This window comes from Triturus cristatus, chromosome 5_1, assembly GCF_964204655.1.
Source record: "Triturus cristatus chromosome 5_1, aTriCri1.1, whole genome shotgun sequence".
Taxonomy (NCBI): Eukaryota; Metazoa; Chordata; class Amphibia; order Caudata; family Salamandridae; genus Triturus; species Triturus cristatus.
The window spans coordinates 119,706,869-119,714,843 of record NC_140587.1 but is presented as its reverse complement, the minus strand read 5'-3'; positions in this window follow the sequence as shown (position 1 = coordinate 119,714,843).

The following is a 7,975-nucleotide window of genomic DNA, read 5'->3' as shown; positions in this document are numbered from 1 at the left end:
TCAATGGACCCCAGTCCCCATGATAAAATGCAAAATTAGGTTGTCTAATAGCCAAGTCCTTGTACAATTTTGCAATGGTTTACAGTCATCTTATGAGAAAAACAATTTTCGAAGTTCATTATAGTACAAATAGTTGTAAAAACTACTTAAAACCAATAAAATGAATTGAGATTAGAGTAGAAAGAATAAACTAGTACGTTACTAAAACATCACTAAGTTAAAAAAGTCCTCAGAGCGTTACACTTTAAATTTAGAAAACGGGCACCGGTGAAAAAAATTGGTGCGTGGGATTCATATTATAGTACTCTATATGCCTCAACGCATTGCACAAAGCCCAAATTCTTGCAAAGCTGAATGAGCCAATGCCAGCGAGAAAACGCAAATGCAGGACAAAAGATGTGTAGCTCAGTTTCTACCTTATATTTGCAGGCAGGGCACCCACCAGTATGAGTTTTTGACCATTTGCTTGTGTTGGCGTGGAGAGGCAAAGTCCCTAGTCTAAGCTGCATGAACAATTTCCTGGCCAAGGTTGGTTGGATGTCGTCCAGGAAAAGTTCCAGTTTGTATTAATCTTTTATCAGCAAAAACTCTGCTGTTAATCGACCACAAAGTGGATTCTCCTGAACGACGGAGAGCCTATAAGATATATACTCTCTGACCAATTCTAGCCGAGAAATTAGGGGACATGACTCCTCAGGACATCCATATAGGTCTACTTTCCCCAGCTGTGTGCAAAGATCCCTAATGTAATTAAACCAGGGTATTTTAGAGATAGCAGGGATGCTCAGGAGCTTTTTGAGCTCAGATCGGTAGGTGGCCAAATCCCTTTTTAGACCCTCCTCTTGTCAATCTACCTCCTCCAGGATTCCATACCTGTTGTTAACTGGGTTGTTGAATAGTAGGGGCCTGAGGGGAACATTCGGTCTGCCCTCTCTTAATGGTCTTGTTTACCATCACGGGATAGTGGAGTGGATGTAACCAGTTGGTGGCATTTTGTGCTGGATATAGAAGAACTCCAGAGAGTAGAGTCTAATTCCTGTTGGTGTATCCTGGTGATGTGAAGTCTGGTTAAGTAGGTTGGTCAGAGTAGTGGGATTTTTTAAATTGATGACTACGCAGTCCCCTTGGACTTGTTTATGTCGGTTTCCCACCCAGCCTACTCTATGGGCCATAAAAATGTCGCCTGCCCTACCATAGTCATACTGTCTGTGTTTTGCTAGCCAGAAGAGACATTTTTTTCTAAGGTCAAGTTGCGTTTGACTCTTATCAGATGCAATTACGGGGATTCATGCCATTATGACTACATACGGGGAGCAAGCAGGGTGCAGATTAGCATAACATTGGTCCCTTCCATCAGTGCCTGCCTGATCACGTTCCCACTTGGCCCATGTAAAGGGAGGGGGATTTTGTCCCAATCCCTTAAAGGGGGAGGTATTGTCTGTGTCCCAATAACAAAATTAGGACTTGTGCTTGCCTGGTGATTATTCCTGCTCAAGTCCCTTGTCTCATGGGTTGTGGTGAGGCCGGCTTGAGCTTGCCCACCCAACCCGGCCGGAGATGTTAGGACAAGAGTGTGTGCCTGGCAGTCCGTGTCTATCCATTTTCCTATAGGACGGGATAATTAACTTAGGATACGTACATGTATACTATATGGCACATAAACGCCATCTATATCATTGAAATTTCAGTGGCAACAGATGCAAATTTGACAGATGTCAGAGCAATCATTCTTTAGATAACCAAAGCAAATGCAAAATTAACTTGAACTGATGTTAAAACCAGGCATTTGGCCCTTTATTTTGCCAGGAATCATGGAGGCAATTATCCATATTGAACTAGGATACACATGTTACTGCATCTCTTCGTTGGACATCCTATTGACATTGTACACCCCTGCACATGGGCATTTCTGACATTCAAAATATTTTTCAGTGGCTGGACTAAAGCATAATGCTTCTTACCTCTTGGCGTCATTATGGTGACCACTGTAATGAGGAGACGGCAAAGGTATGGATGAAGGTCTTCATTTAGAATCAGTTCTTCACAGAATAAAACCATTAATGCCCCAACACCAAATAACCCTCATCATAATTCTATAATTTGGCAGTACGCGGGACTCGCGCTCATATACATGAAAGGGATGAAGGACTGGGGCTTGTGAAGAGCAAGAGAACATGGAATAAAACAACAAGGTACGTATTGGCACACAAATAACTCAGTATATTATATCATCTCCCTCTTATCAATGACTTATTCCAGTACATAGTCTTTAAATCGAATAGGAGAGGCAGTATTTCTTTTGGCATTAACACTATCAGTGAGATTGGTTTGTTCATTTACAACTTCTGGTGTTCCACCACAAGCAAGCATGGATCCGAACAATGGTTCAGTGGGTTTCATGACATCAATATTTGACCCATTTCACCACCCACCATTGTCTGACAGACTTCTGTGCCTTTCGTTTTTGACTATTTACCTGGGTTCACTAAATTTGTTCATAATGATTTCATTTTGCTGTATCTTTCTCTTACTTGGCAACTAATGCACACAGACATCCTCTTCACAGGATCCCTAGCATCATAATTACTACGAGTATGGTGGTGCCAATTTAAAACCATATTCCGCATTTGGACATCTTTCGCCACTTGACTCTTACGTTCCCATGTTTTCCATGCTGAAGACCAGTAAAGTTGCAATTGAGTAATGGCCATTCCATGCCTGAGGAAAACAAATCCAGGCAGATTTTTCCAAGATTGGTGAACTGGTCAGGGAGAAGATTATGACAAGAAAGTATTTTGGCCATCTTATAGAGTTCCTTTACCTGTCCTGGCTGTTGAACATACCAAAACTCTACTTTTACCGCTGGTACTGGTTGCAAACACAAGAGATTGGTGTCAATAGATCTCATCAAACCTCATTATGTTGCCAATACTACACAGTAGGCCTCCTGGGATCCAGAGTAGTTACCTATTTTCTCTCACTACTGTACAGGAGGTACCAATGTAGTTTTGATCAGCAGTGAAGCTTCTACTCCCCAGTTGGGGATAGCAAATAGTAAAGTGTCCCTTCTTCCCACTACATCAACAACAACTATGAAACAAATGGCACAGAAAACAAATTGCTATTCAGAAAACGAACACGGATAACGTCTACACCAATGTACCACAATTTGAGTCAACTCCAAGTTGCATACAGCCTCTAGAGCTGCCAAAAATAGATTGAACAGCCTCTGGCTACTTTATTGTCTTCAATGACTTCTCGTCAGATTAATTGGAGCCACTACTACCTCCTCTTCCACCTCCCCAAGTGAGATTGCATTACTTTTGGCTGATGAAGACGCACTTTGTTCCTCCATGCCTATACCTGTAGTTTACAGTTTCATTACTTTTCCTCGTCTTGTGGCTTGATCGTGCGACAGTTTTTACCACTTCTAAATGGACACTAACTCCTATAACGCTCTGCTGTACGATTGCTAAATTTGGTTTTAACACCTCATTCTTCAGCACATAAAGTGTGACAAGAACTTTCCCTGGTAAACATTTCAGCTCTGAATAAATCTTGGCTTGATTCCACAAAAGGAGCTTAACATGAACTGCACTGTTTACCAGTGAAAGAAAGAGGCATCTTTAAAGCAATGTGCACAGTCCTTAAGGCCTTGAATGAAGCTTGACTCAGACTCTTAAATTCACATACTCTAAACCAGCAAGGAGGCTGAGATCCTCCTCAGCTAAAATAGTACATGTACCTAGTTTTAGGAAATCCAGGGTAGAAGGGAGGGCTTTTCAAGTCAAGGTAGCACAAACCTGGAATAAGCTGTCCCTCTCCCTTAGAAGAAAAATACCTAAAAACTTGTCTCTACCCTAAATAAATTAAGGATGGAGTCAGTACCGGTTACTCCAGTTTTGGATCCTAGATAAACTCTGATACCGCCAAGATGCCTGCCAGGTGAATGTCGAGCTTAAGAAATGAACAATAATAAACAATAAAGTTCCCATTTTTAAAGTCAAGCCAAACTCTCCGACTGAAAACTTACGTTTTGCAGCAGGAATGTCAGCCATTTCTAAATGGATGACAGAGAACCTTCTCCAGCTGAACCCAAGCAAAACAGAGATACTACTAGTAGGAAAAGCCTCTCTCTCTTGGTACCCGGAGTGGTGGCCTAAAGACCTGGGCCCGACCCCGACCCCGAAGGATAGCGTGAAAAATTTGGGGTTCATACTAGACAAAACCCTCTCGATGAAAGACCATATTGCCTCAATATCCAACTCCTGTTACTACAGCCTTCGGCTGTTGAGAAAAATGCTGCCGTATCTTCCCACCAAACACCGGAAAACATTAGTTCGGGCGATGGTGATATGTCGCCTTGATTACGGCAATGCATTGCTGGCCGAACTCAGCGCCTCCCTGTTAAGAAAGCTTCAAGTCATACAGAACACAGCTGCCCGAATGGTTCTGCACCGTCCGACCGGCTCATCTTCAGCCCCCATCCTAACTGAACTACACTGGCTTCCCATCAGGAAGCGGGCCCAATTCAAGATCTGTTGCCTCACGTTTAAAGCACTAAACGGCTTGGCCCCTAAATACTTGGCCAATAAATTAATTAACAAAACCCTGATCTTAAACCTACGCTCTAATACCTTGGAATTGTTGAACACACCTAGAATCCGGCGAGCACGTACAGGAGCTAAGTCATTCTCCTGTCTAGCGCCTCGATACTGGAATTTGCTGCCAATTGACATTCGGAAATGCTCATCTTTTACTACTTTCAAGAAAAAACTGAAAACCGTGCTATTCCTTGCTCCATAATGATAACAATGACTTTCCATCCTCCCGATTGCCATTTCTTCTGAAGTGAACAAAGCAAGCGCCGAGATGCCCCCGGGTGATTCACGCGCTATACAAAACCCCTTAACATAACATAACAAAGGAACTGTTTGTGATAGGTTACCATATGACATATCTCGATTAACTGAACATTTCCAAATTTTAAACGTATTCCTTATTTCTTTAATTGATATAATCCCCCTAGTACTGTCTCTGATGATTGGGACATTGCTACAGTGCATGAAATGCTGGAAGATCTAGAGTAGTCCACTGTTTTCAGTTCTGAGGACATGTATTTGGGAACAACTATCAATGATGAAAAGTTCTGTTTTCAATATTTTGGTCATCATATCCTACATAAAGCAAGTACTCCATGTGCTGTGTTTAATTACATGCAATGGGAACACTACCCTACACCACCATTGGGTAGCTAAGCTCACACACGTTTGCACATAAGTTTGCATATTACTCTGGTCCTAATACCACCGACTCAGAGTAATAATATTTTAGGCTCACGTCAACACCAGTAAAGAAAACTATGCTTACTAATATGAGGCAGATATATTATGAATCTTTTATTTTTTAGTTGCCTATACAAGGGTTTGACTTTGGAGGGACATGGTTGAATTAAAATCAATTTGGGGAACAAAAGAATTGGCAAGTTCAGGGAAACTAGGCATTATTTACAGCATACCAGATACTACATCAACTAATTGTCATGAACAAAACACTGCTGCAAACATCAAGTCTTGGCCTGGCTAAGACTTGAATACATCAAACATTCCCACATTTTCATGCTTCTCAAACTGGCAACAGTTCACACATTACTCGAAGGAAAGATTAGACACCATGCTTCGCAGCGGGTCATGCACTTCTTCAAGGACAAATCAGGAGGGATGGTCAGTGCGGCTGTTGAATACTAAAAGATGTTAAGCAGTTTTCTGGGTGACACCAAAGTATTTCGGGGAGGCATGGCTGTGGCCTTCTATAAAGCTTTAATATGTAAACTTTGATGCTTTGAGCAGACAGAAAGACTTATTATTCAGAAGGATGTGGCCTTAACATCTGCAAAGGAAACTTTGATCTCCAAGTTGCAAGGTTTTCTTCTGAGATACGGTCGCTACTTTGCACTAATTTCCCACTACATTTTTAGGAAGTTGTGCACCACATTTTTAACATGTCAATTACTGTGGGAGTGGTGCACTTTTTTAAAACCATAGGCTCTGGTTTAGTTAGCACCTTCCAGACAGTCTTCGATGTTATCTCATCATATGTTCACTCCTTGTTTGGAAGCATTTATGAAGGTCTTCCGCTGGTTCTTCTCCTGATTGTCAGGACTGTGCTTCTATTTTTTCTGCTCCGCAGTGGATGTCCCATCAAGAGGCCAAATATAACTGGCACTTCCACATGCGCTCCTGTGTCTTGAATGCATGAACGCATGATACAGTGATTTGGAGCTGAATGAATATTAGTACTTTTCCTTTCAGTCTGTATGACTACACTGCGTGAATCCCATGTTCCTAGGAGCACAACTAGTTTGGTCACCGGACATTGACCTACTGATGAACCTGTTAACAGCTCACTTGCACTGTTTTCCTTTGCACTTGCCATTACGTTTGAACACATTCTACAAGCTCTCCTGTGATGCTTCTGCTCCTAGTGACCTGGATCTTGGATCAGCTTCTGTGGACCCTGCACTGGCTGATTCTCCTTCGAAGTCTTCTGGGGAAGATGAATGGGAAAATATTTGCTCGAGGGATCTTATCCAATGGATGCCTATGGGAATATTGTCTGCGGTTGCTGCAACAAGGAAAAGGAAAAGGAAATTTCCGTCGACCTCTCGGAACACATAAACACATTTAATTCAGATTGCTTTTAATGCAAAATTGGTATTTAACTTTGATTTAATACAGTTTTTATTTTTATCACGTAATATATATGGCTTTCACTATGCTCTTTGCTATTTGTTATTAAAGAAGCTTGATGACTATAGGTCAATCTATCCTGAGGTTGTGCAAGGAATCAACCTTATGAGCCCCAATGTACCTCAATATAGGCCTAGGTCGTTGCACAACCTTTCACCTACATTTGTCCTACCTTGCTCTACATAACAGCTGTGGTGCTAACCTTTCACCTAGTTGGGTACTGAATCAATGTCATGTGGTTTGCTTTGAAAACTAGCCTCATTTATTATGCATGAGGATTCTTAGTATCACAGCAGGATTACCATCTTCTACATAATAACTCTGTACAAAAGTCACCACTATCGTGATCCTTTGCCGACAGGCCCACAGTAGCATGACACATTTAGGTATAACACCTAAGGATACCTTTTGGGTATATAAGAACCACATCCTTGCAGGGCAAACCATAGTAGAAGCTTCCAGGCTGACACAAGACACTAAAGTATCTGCATGCAGTTACTCCAGCACGCAGTGGTCTGACATCCCTCACGAAGTGTCCAACTCATGACCAAGACGGGGTCCTTCATTATCTCACATCAGGTAATGCGGTTGGACCTTTCCTAGGGGGATTCCCCGCTATACACCTACCTACATGCTAAGTACATTTTGGTACCCTTAGTTAGGGTTTATCTTAGGAGTACTAATGATCACTGGCATGAATCTATATGCCTGCATTTATTCATTGTTTTAGCACCATGGTAGAATTCTACCTTTTATTTACTCTGTTGGTGCTTATAATCATATATATCTGTTTCTGTCAAATGGTTGTTGAAGCAACCGTATTTTATAATAGAATGGCACTGGTTCAATAAATATTTATTGAAAACATCCCCTCTGTTTATTCTGTATATTTCTCTGAGAAAAAGTGAGCGAAAATCACTGACCTGCTTCCAAGATCCCTGAGGGGTTCGAGAGTTGTCATGTTCGATAGTTGCTAGAAAATATTCGCTCCTTGGTAAGTTTGTGGAGCTTATAGTGGCACTGTGAGCTAGCTGACCTACAGACTAACATATCCTTTGGGGGTGTCTGGGTTCAGTCTGGAAACCAATCCCTTAGCTTATGTTGCCTAAATGCGCAGATCCTTTATAGATTTGTAGGAACTACACAACAGTCAGTCACAACCCTGACATTTATGTTGTCCAACAAACACAGTTTTAACGGAGCTGCTACAAACTGGAGGCCAATTA